The sequence below is a fragment of the Dama dama genome, chromosome 23 (genome assembly GCF_033118175.1).
Source record: "Dama dama isolate Ldn47 chromosome 23, ASM3311817v1, whole genome shotgun sequence".
Classification (NCBI taxonomy): Eukaryota; Metazoa; Chordata; class Mammalia; order Artiodactyla; family Cervidae; genus Dama; species Dama dama.
Genome location: NC_083703.1, coordinates 71,950,945 through 71,962,617, shown reverse-complemented (window position 1 = coordinate 71,962,617; position 11,673 = coordinate 71,950,945).

Genomic DNA, 11,673 nt, shown 5'->3' with positions numbered 1-11,673 from the left:
ACTAGCAGGCCTTCAACAAAAACCAACTCATTCCCTCTGAACAGAAATTTTGAGGAGCTTGGCAGCTCCAGTAAAAATGGGAAAATCAGCTTGTAATGGTTGCTGTCTTTCCCACCCTCCACTCCTCCCTCCATCCATTCTTGTCACTGATATATCTTCCAGCTTTTCCTCCCTAAAATAAAATACACAGGACACCCCATATAGTATATATAGAGTGAATATTCAAGTAGGCAAAGGCTTAGAGATATAACCTGATTAATTAAAGCAACATTCAAACCAAAGTTTGGGGACTTCCCTGGTGGTCCAGCAGTTAGAACTCAGTGCTTTCACTGCCATGGGCCCAGATTCAATCTCTGGTCAGGGAACTAAGATCCACAAGCTGCTCAGCGTGGCACAAACAAACAAAAACCCAAGGTTTGTTACCCCTTCTCAAGTGGCTCAAGCGGTAAAGCACCTGCTTGCCAATGCAGGAGAAATAGGCAAAAGACATGGGTTCAATTCCTGGGTCAGGAAGATCCCCTGGAGGAGGAAATGGCAACCCACTCCAGTATTTTTGCCTGGGAAATCCCATGGACAGAGGAGCCTGGTGGGCTGCAGTCTGTGGGGTCCCAAAGAGTTGGACACCACTGAGTGCGTCTGCATGCATGCATGCGTGCGCGCACACACACACACATGGTTTGTTCTCCCTACTACTTCCCGTTTAAAAAAATTATAAAATAGCATTCTCTAAATTAAAATTATTTTGCTTTGCACAGCTGACATAGTTGTACCATTTTAAGTTCTTTTAAACAATCTTTTTATTCAAAACATTGGCAATCATTAGGAGTGAATGTGGTTACTCCTGAAAGAATTCCATTCTGTCTCAAGGTCTATTAAGGGAAGGTGGTTGAGAGAACTTCCCTTCTGTTCAGGTTTCTGTCCTTTTCCCAGCAGACACTGGTGGACCAACTGGGAGTCAGCATCCTCCTTTTGTGCTGTGGGAATAGTCTCAAACAAGAGAAAGTCCTCTTATGGAGCCTACATTCTAGAAGTAAGGGATAAAGTGGAGGCTGGAGATGTAAATTTAAAAACCATCCTGTACAGATGGCAGGGAAAAATCATAAAACTGGGTATAAAGAAAATGGTGGGGGCCTTGGAGCTCATCAAAATAGGTTGGGAAGAGGAAGATCTAGCCAGAGACTGAGAAAGAGCCTGCAATGAGATGAAAGAATATCCAGCAGCATCTGAGCTTCTGGAGGGAAGTTTCTAGAAAGTGGGGCTGCTCAATGGTGTTAATACCACTAGCAGATCAAGTCAGATGAGGGCAGAGAGCTGACCATTTTAGCAATAAGGCAATCATGAGAAATCTTGACAAGCACCATTTCAGAGGAGCTGTGGACATAAAAACCTGATCAGAGTGGGTTCCGGAGAGAAATCATCAATTAGTTCAGTATTTATTGAGCATCTAATATGTATCAGGCACTTTTCTATGCAATTTGTAGTGAACAGAAGACACAAAGGCCTCTGTTGAGTCTGCATGCTAGTGGGGAAACTGACAGTAAGAACTGGTCCTTGTCGGGGGATGTGGAGGAAGTGGAGACTAACAGCTCTTTCCAGGAGTTGTGATACAAAAAACATTGATGTGGGGGATAATATTTGGAGAGTGATGAGTTCTCAAGGAAGGGATGTTGGTTTTGCTTTTTATTTATTTATTTATTTTAAAGTTTTATTTACTTATTTATTGCTGGGCTTGGGCTTTGTTGCTGCGGACTTTTCTCTAGTTATGACGAGTGGGAGCTACTCTAGGCACCGTGTCCGGGCTTCTCATTGCAGTGTTGGGGGTCTGCGCTGCCACTTCCCTTCTCTTCTCTCACTGCAGAGCGCAGACTCTAGTTCTGGGAGCTTCAGTAGTTGTGGCTTTGGGGCTCCAGAGCACAGGCTCAGTAGTTGTGGTACACAGGTTTAGTTGCCCTGCAGCATGTGGGATCTTTCCAGACCAGGGATCAAACCCTTGTCTTCTGCATTGGCAGGCACATTCTTTACCACTGAGCCACCAGGGGAGCCCTGTTTTGCTTTTTAATATTTATTTATTTAGTTGCAGCATGTGGGATCTAGTTCCCTGACCAGAGATGGAACCCAGGTCCGCTGCATTGGGACCAGGGAAGTCTCCATTGTTCTTTTTTAAGACTATTTTTTTTAATTTTAATTAATTTATTTATTTGACTGTGCCAGGTCTAAGTTGTGGCATGCAGGATCTTCAGTCTTAGTTGTAGCATGTGGGATCTAGTTCCCTGACCAGAGATGGAACCCAGGTCCCCTGCATTGGGATCACCAGGGAAGTCTCCATCTTGCTTTTTTAAGACTATTTTTAAAAACTTTAATTTATTTGACTGTGCCAGGTCTAAGTTGTGGCATGCAGGATCTTCAGTCTTAGTTGCAGCATGTGGGATCTAGTTCCGTGACCAGGAATCGAACCCAGGTCCCCTGCATTGGGAGCTCGGAGTCTTACCCACTGGACTACCTGGGAAGTCCCCCATTTTGCTTTTTTAAATAGAAGATGCTATGCAGCCTGTTTGTAACTGATGGAAATAAGCCTATAGAGGGAGAAACTGACAGAGCAGGGGAAAAAGAATAATTCTAGAAGACAAGTCCTTGACAACACAGGAGGGGAGAGGCTCCAGGGCACCTGTGATGTTTGAGACCCACTGCATGTGGCTCTGGGTTCCTGGCTAGCAGTACCAACTGTGTTTTTCCCCAGCTAGACTGTTAGCTTTTCCTGAGACCTGGGAACTACTTTCTCTGTGATTTGAATGCACTTCTCCTCTACCACTGCTGCTGCTAAGTCACTTCAGTTGTGTCCGACTCTGTGCGACACCATAGACGGCAGCCCACCAGGCTCCCCCGTCCCTGGAATTCTCAAGGCAAGAACACTGGAGTGGGTTGCCATTTCCTTCTCCAATGTGTGAAAGTGAAAAGTGAAAGTGAAGTCGCTCAGTCATGTCCGACTCGTAGTGACCCGATGGACTGCAGCCTACCAGGCTCCTCCGTCCACGGGATTTTCCAGGCAAGAGTACTGGAGTGGGGTGCCATTGCCTTCTCCATCCTCTACCACTGCCAACCCCCAAATTTGCAGCTCACACAGCATTTTCATAAGCTTTGTCCCACTAGGTCCACAAAGCAGCACCACCAATCTGACATGGCTCCCAGGCCTGAGCCAGATACCAGGAATCCATCCACTCCCCCGCTGCAGTCTGGTCACACCTTCAGAGCACCACTTTTGTGGCCTCTGCACGTGCTGATTCTTCTGCTTGGTCCATTTTCACATCCCTATGTCTGGGAAATTCTTGATGATCCTTCAAGATCCAGCTTGAGTGATACCTCTTTTCTGAAAGGCCCAGAATCCATGTCCCCCCCAAACAAAGTTAACACACAGCTCTCTCTGCTCTGCTCTACTTCATCACAGTCTATCTATGCATTGACTTGTCTCTCTTCCACGAGACAGAACAAAGCATTAAAGAGCCTGATCCAGAGACTGCACTCACAAAAAGTCAGTGAAGGAATGAATGAGAGATGGGGGGACTTCCCCGATGGCCCAGTGGCTAAGACTCCATGCTCCCAATGCAGGAGGCCGGGGTTTGAGCCCTGGTCAGGGAACTAGATCCTACACAGCTGCAACTAAAGAGTTCACATGCCCCAGCTAAAGACCCTGCGTGCCGCAACTAAAACCTGGTGCAACCGAAAAAATAAATATTTTTAAAAAGAAAGAAAAAGAGGTGGGAGTAAAGAGTGGTCAATAACACAAGAAACACAAATTTCTGAAACCTATAAATGGCTTAGACATTCTTGCCCTAGGGGCTAGAGCACTATTTCCTCCTCTGTGTCTCTCAGAGGCTAGAAGAGGAGGGGATACAGTGAAGGCTGTCACTGGCAGCCCTCAGCTATCATCTCCTTTCTGAATTGCCCTCAGCCAGGGGAGCTGCCTCGCCCAAGTGCCCTCTCCTGGACCCGAGGTATAAAGGCCTCGCCCCCTTGCCTCCATCTGGGGCATTTCAGCAGAGCCATCTCCCCTCCAGAACTTCCTTTGGGACTGACGGAGGCCTCTGTTAAGACTACATCAGCAGTTCAACGTCGTCCACCCAACTGCCCTGCTGTCTTCCCTCTCCTGCAGGTGGATAACACCAAGGGCACCCTAATACATCTACACTTAAACCTCAGAGTCTTGTTTCCAGAGAACCCGGCCTAAAACAGCTGTTGGATCCCCAACCCAAATTGGTGTCTGACACATAGCAGGTGTTCAATAAATATTTATTGAGTGAATGTGTCCGTGTTTATTTTCTCTTGGTCTGTCTGTCAAGATTTCCCCTACCTCTTGCCCATTAAGGCCTCGTATACAACAGACGCTCAATAAATACTCTCACTCTAGGTGTGGAAGGTGGGGCGCTATCGCCCCAGACAGATAACCCCTGACACACACTCAGAGCCCCAGCAACACTGAGCGCCTCAAACTTGGGGCCTCGGCCCCGCCCCCCCCCCCCTGCAGCTGCTGCTGGAACGCGGGAGGGATGGATGCGGGCTCCAGGGTTGGGACCGCCGCCCGCCTTCCGAGTCCTCCCGGGACTGGTGTAAACGGAGGCGGGCGGGGCGGTCACCGATCCGCCAGCCCCGCAGAACGGTTACTTTTTAAAACGCCAAAATGGCGGAATTCTTTTTTATTCTTTCTCTTTATGGCAAAATAATAATAATAATTCAATTTTCCGTTATAAAAATTGGAAATTAATGGTAGGAAAGAGAAAGTTTGCCAAATGACCCATTTCCTAAGAAAACCAACCCCCCGCCCTCCACGCCCTCTCTTTATTAATGAACAACTCTTAATTGATTGCATTTCTCTAAAAACCAAGCCGCCTCCCTCTCCACCCTCTGGATCGCCTCCAGCGGCAGCACAGTGGACGCGCTCGCCTCGCCTTCGAGCCCCGTGACCGCCCAGGTCCCCTTGCACGCCAGCTCCCCGAGCCTCCTCCTGGACCGGTGCACCCCGCCTCACGCTCGGGAGGAGCAATGCCCGGGGGCTCCAAGCCCCAGCACTGCCGTGCGGGGCGGGGCCGGGCGCAGCGGAGCCTCATACCCCCGGGTCCCTACCTGCAAGGCCCGCGTGCGGCCGCCGAGCGCCGAGCTGCGGTCCGAGCCCCGCGCGGCGCGCGCCTGCGCGCACAGGGGGGCGGGCCCGCCTTCCCGCAGGACGCGGGGAGCAAACCGCGGGCAGAGCAGGTTTGGGGAGCGCGGGCCGGGGGCCCTCTGGCCAGGCCACAGCTGCGTGGGCCTAGTGTCCTTTAGCCCCGGGGTTGGATTGCTGCGCGGGCGAGGCGGGTCGAGATTCTTCCGGCCCCCAACTCCTTACCTTACAGCACGCAATGGGGACCACGGAGCCGGGAGAGCCTGGTGGGCCCTGAACTGAGTGGTCAGTGACAAAAAGCGAGGTTGCGCTCCCCGCGCGCACCCCAACTGGGTCGCTTCGCTGTCCAACGCCTTTCCTCGGCTCCTGCTCCTCACCTGAGATAGGCGAGCCAGGGAACATCGGAAAACCATCTCAGGGAGGGTGAAAGGAGGGCCGTGCCACCAGAAGAAAGGAGCCCCCCTGTGAGATGCGGTTCCCTTCCTGACCCTCATAGCCTAAAGGAAAGCATCAGCGGCGCCTGAGTTTGGATGACCTGACCCCATTGCTGTTGGCTGGTGGTGTGACTCACTTAATCCTCCTGGTCCTCCATTCTTCTGTTTGTAAAGACTATCACCTACTTCACCGCAAAGGGTTTTTGTTGTTTTTTGAATGGGTTACCGTGATGGTGTTGTCTTGCGCAAATTGTTGCTTCTCTGTGCTTCAGTTTCCTTAGTTCATCTAACTAATCAAATCTCCGTTATTGGTTCTTGTAGTACAAAACACCTCTTAAAACATAATGGCAGCTATGACTTCACGTACATTTGCGTAATTGAGAGCTTGAGAGACTGCAAGCTCTAAAAGGGAAGGAAACACGATAATCTACGTGTATCTCTAGTACCTAGTACAGAGCTGGACACTCGGTGGGTGCTCAATAACTGTCTGTTGACTGATGGACTGCATGCAGAGGAAAACAAGGATCCTGGTACAGTCTGGAATTGTGTCCACTCCCTCATAGTGACTTAATCTCTTACTTTACAGAACAGGATATTGAGGTCCATCTGGCCTAAGGTCACGGCCAAAGGTCAGGCCACCAGGTTCAACCGCCAGTGCAGAGGAGAAAAGGGTTCCTAATTAATTGTAGGCAAATCCCACAAATTGTTGTGATCCTCAGGTTTAAATTTATGCAGACTTTATTCCGGTTGCTACACCAACGCATTACATGTGTTCTTCCTCACTGCAGTGTCAAATTTTAATTAAAACTCGTATTATTGGGAACAGGATTGCATCAGTTGAGGATGCTGGTTGCCATAACAATATAAGTCTCTTTATACACACCAACATACACCCCCATCCACTCTTTTCTTTCATCTTTACCCAGACTGTGCTTGTTCTAGATTCCAAAAGGTTTATTTTAGGTATTCAGAAGTTTAAAAGAAAGTGATTGGGCCACACACTTAGCTTCTCAATAAGGAATGTATCTTTTAGACTAAGGGAATCTGGGCCAGTGGGATGCAGGAATAAACAAAGAATGCAGGTCCGAGGTGACGATATATTTTCTGCTCCTTAGCAGTATTTTGGTGGTCTTGCTTCCTTGAACACATTCAGGGATGGAGAGTTCCTCCAAGTAGATGTGTTTGGGGAAGGTCCTACCTCTAATGTAACCATAGCTTGCTCTGCTGGTCCAGTCTGCCCTCAAAAGTGATGAAGTCCTATTCTTCCCTCAAGTGACAACCCCATTTTCTACAAGTTTTAATAGCCTTCAGTATTTTCAAGTTAACTCCCTACTCAAGAGTGGACTGTTGTTCAGTTGCCAAGTCATCTATGACTCCTTGCGACCCCATGGACTGCAGCATGCCAGGTTGCCCTGTCCTTCACTACCTTCTTGAGTTTGCTCAAACTCATGTCTGTTGAGTTGGTGATGCCATCCAACCATCTCATCCTCTGTTGCCCTCTTCTCCCTCTTACCCTCAATCTTTCCCAGCATTAGTGTCTTTTTCAATGTTGGCCCTTCACATCAGATGGCCAAAGTAATGGAGCGTCAGCATCAGTCCTTCCAGTGAATATTTAGAGTTGAAAGTCTGTAGTCGAGAGTGGACGGACCTCAAATTTTTTGAAATATTGGTGAACAGAAGCAGAGAGAAAACTACTGCTAGTGAGCAGCCCACACCTTTCCGTTCCTAGATTTTAATTCACCGTTGGGACAGTGCATGTATTTTAGGAAAATGCACCCTTTTTATAAATAGGAAAACACTTCTGGTTCCAGCGGTATGGCACATTTTGCTAATACAGAGCACTTTCTAGCATAAACACACCCAAATCCTGGATAAAATATTACAAGAAGGATGCAGGCAAGCCAAGAACGAAAAAAGAGTAAATTTATGGCTGAATTTGCAAGAAGAGAAATCAGCAGGAGTCAGAAACAAAGATGGACACAGAGGAACCAGGGGGTGGCCTGACACCTCTCATCCTGGAGGTGGTTACTGGACAGGGATTTGGGCTTCAACACACACTACTGACGGGAGATGGGATCTTGGGTCCGTGCAGTACTGGGAGTTTAAACTGAATCCCTTGTATAAAGACTGGACACCCCTGACCGCCAGACTATATAGTTGGGGGCCCCACAGTGGAAAAGGCAGGGGAGGCCCAAGTTTCCAAATATAATTAGCTTCAGGTCCTGCTTTCCCCCTGGACATACGTGTATGGGTGTATGCTTTCCAAAGACTCGACTGACAAAATTTATATTTTAGCTTTGTAACTGAAGCTTGTATTTCCAAGCACTAGGAAAATTTGTCTGTGTGGGCCAGAGCCTCAGCTATTTCAGTTACTCCAACCCTGCTAAATATCTGACTTTTGTTCTCAACACATTTGATAGAATTCATGTCTCATGCGGCTGCCGAAAACCCAAAGGGGGAAAAGAACCTCTGAATTAAGCTTATTAGTTTTTAACTGCTGCAGAACAAATACCACAAAGTAGCTTAAAATACCAATTTATTATCTTTTAGTTCTGGAAGTCAGAAATCCAAATGGTGATGAACTCTTTTTATCTTTTGCTTATCCCTAAAACTCTTTTATCTTTCCTTCAAATTTACTTTTTAGTTGTCATTTTTGGTGGTGCTAGGTTGTCACTGCTGCCTGTGGGACTTCTCTAGTTGTACTGACGGGCTGCTCTCCATCGTGGTGCACACGTTTCTTACTGCAGTGGCTTCTCTTGTTGCGGTGTGCTGGCTTCACTGCCTTACAGCACGTGGAACCTTCCTGGACCAGAGACCGAACCCGTGTCCCTTGCTTTGGCAGGCAGATTCTTACCACTGGACAACCAGAAGTCCCTCTCCTTCACATTTAAATGATCCCTCACTGGGCATTCCTGGTTTTATGATTTTTCATCACTTGGCAGTGAAAGCAGTGTCCTAACCACTGTCGGTTGAGCTGGGCCTCTAATTGTAACCTGTGGGTCCCATGGCCTGTGGGATCCTAGTTCCCTGACCAAGGATAAAACCCACGTCCCTTGCATTGGAAGATGGATGGATTTTCAATCACTGGACCCCCAGCAAAGTCCCTGGAATGTTTTATGATAAAAGCAGCTACTATTTCACAAGTGATTGTGCCAAATGCTCTGAAAAGAGCATTTACTGTCTACAGTATTAGAAGACAGTTTTACAGCTGAGGACGCAGCTTGCTTTCTATTGCACATTCCTCTCATCTATGTAAGTTACCTCCGGCTCTTTTTGGCCCTTGGCCAGAAGAACCACTGTCCTACTTTCAGAGCTATTAAATACAAACTGATGTAGTTCAAGCTCTCTCTTCAGCAACTTTCTCAGGCTCCAAAATGATTCCATTTCCTCTTAAAAACCAAACACCCCTTCTTTTCTCCTGACCTTTATTTAAGGCTACCCCACACAGAAAGCACCACCTTAGTGAAATGCCAATGAACAGAACTTAGAAAATCAACAAATGTTAACAGTGGGTGACAGTTTGAAAGGAACTGGATGTTTAACAGGCTCTAGTTACCTCCCACAAATTAGATTATAAAGGGAAAAAGTGACTTTATGTAAGTGACTCAGGTTATTATTAGAAGATGCCACTAGATATGATATACTGAAGACAATCTCATTCTTGGGTGATATTCCTGCCAAAAATGCAATCATGAGGAGACATCAGACAAACCCAAATTGAGAAAACTTCTATGAAATCATCCTTTACTCTTAAAAAATGACAAGGTCAAGAAAGGTTGAGGACCTGTTCCAGTTTAAAGCAAACTAAAGTCATGACAACAAAAAGGAGTAAGTGATCCTAGGGCCAGTGGAAATATATATAAAGGACGTTATTGGACAACTGACAAAACAGTGGAAAAGACAAGATTATATCAAAGCTAATTTCCTGGTTTTGTTAAGTAAACATGATAGTATTAACTATAGTTAATACACAAAGTTTTAAGAATAAAACAGATGTGTCTAACTTACCTTTCAGATGGCTCAGGAACAGTGTAAGTAAAATGAAATATTATTGGTAAATGGCAAAGGGGATATAACTTTTTGTACTACAGTGCAAATTTTCCCTAAGTTTGAAACTTTTGTCTAAACAACTGTAAAAGAAGCCTGCTCATTCAGGTTTCTTCCGTGCTTTTCACGAAGAGGAACTGAGTATCTGAAATAGGCGTGTTTTTTTTTTTTTTAAAAAAACACTCTTTAAGGCTGTTAGGAACTGAACCAGGATTTAAATCCTGCCTGTTAACAAATTCCCATACAAATATCATAATTTCCACAGTAATGATCTCAAAAAACTAGTAATCCTGACTTCCTTCAAGGGGTCAAGGATGGAACTTACTGTTTATTACCCGTTTGTATTCACTTTTTGATTTCTGAACCATTTCTTTCTATTTAAGTTAATCACTCTACCAATCACTACCCTGGGGCCCATCTGTGAAGTTGCTGTAAAACAGTCAAATCTAAGCAAGCTACTTAGGATCTAGACCAACTACAAAACACAACTGCACCTACTCATCCTTTCAATTAATGGAAGCATACATGGTTTTAGGCACACGAAGTTTAAGATGTGGTTGCTGCTTCAAAAAGCTCAAAATTTAGAGAATCCCCAGGCAGTTCAGTGGTTAGGATTCCATACTTTTAGTGCCAAGGGTTTGGGTTTTATCCCTGGCTGGGGAACTGAGGTCCTCAAGCTGCACAGCTTTACAAAAAAAAGAAAAACTTGAGTATAAACTGGTAATTACCAAGCGCTAAAATGTTTTAAGAGCTCTAAAATACATATTTTATGAAGGACTATTGGTTATATAAACCAAAAAATTACTTCATTAAAAAAGGTGGCACTGAAAAAAATTCTTATATATTTCATGGTAGTGCACCATTTAGAGTGGCAGATCTCTGTACTACTCTAAGTGAGCTGCAGAACACACTCATGGTATGAACTGCTTACTGAAGAACACAGGCATTACGGATGGATTAGCCTGGGTAAATACAGTGTTCGAAGCAGCTACCTTAGTGCATGCATGCTAAGTCGCTTCAGTTGTGTCTGACTCTTTGTGACCCTACAGTCTGTAGCCTGCCAGGCTCTTCTGTTCAAGGGATTCTCCAAGCAAAAATACTGAGTGGATAACCATGCCCTACTCCAGGGGATCTTCCTGACCCAGGGATCAAACCCTTGTCTCTCAAGTCTCCTAGCACTGACAGGCAGGCTCTTTACCACTTGCGCCACTTGGGAGGCTACCTTAGTAAGTGGACGCTAGAAGAGAGATACTTTACGAGACATTCCATTTTCACAAGACTAAAATTGCACACAACCACAAAAACTGAAATCAGAAAACATTTTCTGAAAGCAAGGTAAGTAAGAGTGAAATTAGGTTGAGGACTTGGGGAAAGATGACAGTTTCCTAGTTTATCTGGGTAATTATCACAGAAAATGTTCTACAGTTTCTATCACATAAACTGCTACAAGATAAAAGGAGGTAAATTTTATGTGAAATCTAAAGACTTAGTTGAATACAAAAGACTTAGCATGTTTAGCCCTTCATAACAGCAATTATTTATTATGGTGCTAATCTAAGTACTTTTCATGTATTAAACTTTTCTCTTCATAACCCATGAGGGGTTATCCCTACCACTGTGGGTGACACTGAAGCACGAAGGTTAATGGCTTGCCCCAGATATGATGATGATGATCAAAGTCACTTAGTCGTGTCCGACTGCGACCTCATGGACTTCTCCAGGCCAGAATACTGGAGTGGGTAGCCTTTCCCTTCTCCAGGGGATCTTCCCAACCCAGGGATTGTTGAACCCAGGTCTCCTGCATTGCAGGTGGATTCTCTTTACCAGCTGAGCCACAAGGGAAGCCCATGATACACCATCTATTAATACCATGTTGGTCCTAACCTCATGTTTCTGAGGAGCTGAAAAGTCCTTTTCTCATATTCAAGTCAGGAAAAGAAACAAACTTGATAATGGCAACTCCGAATCAAAAAACACCAAATATCAGATATTTGCCAAATATCTGATGCTAAGTGGGAATACACAAGAAACTCAAATCAAGCC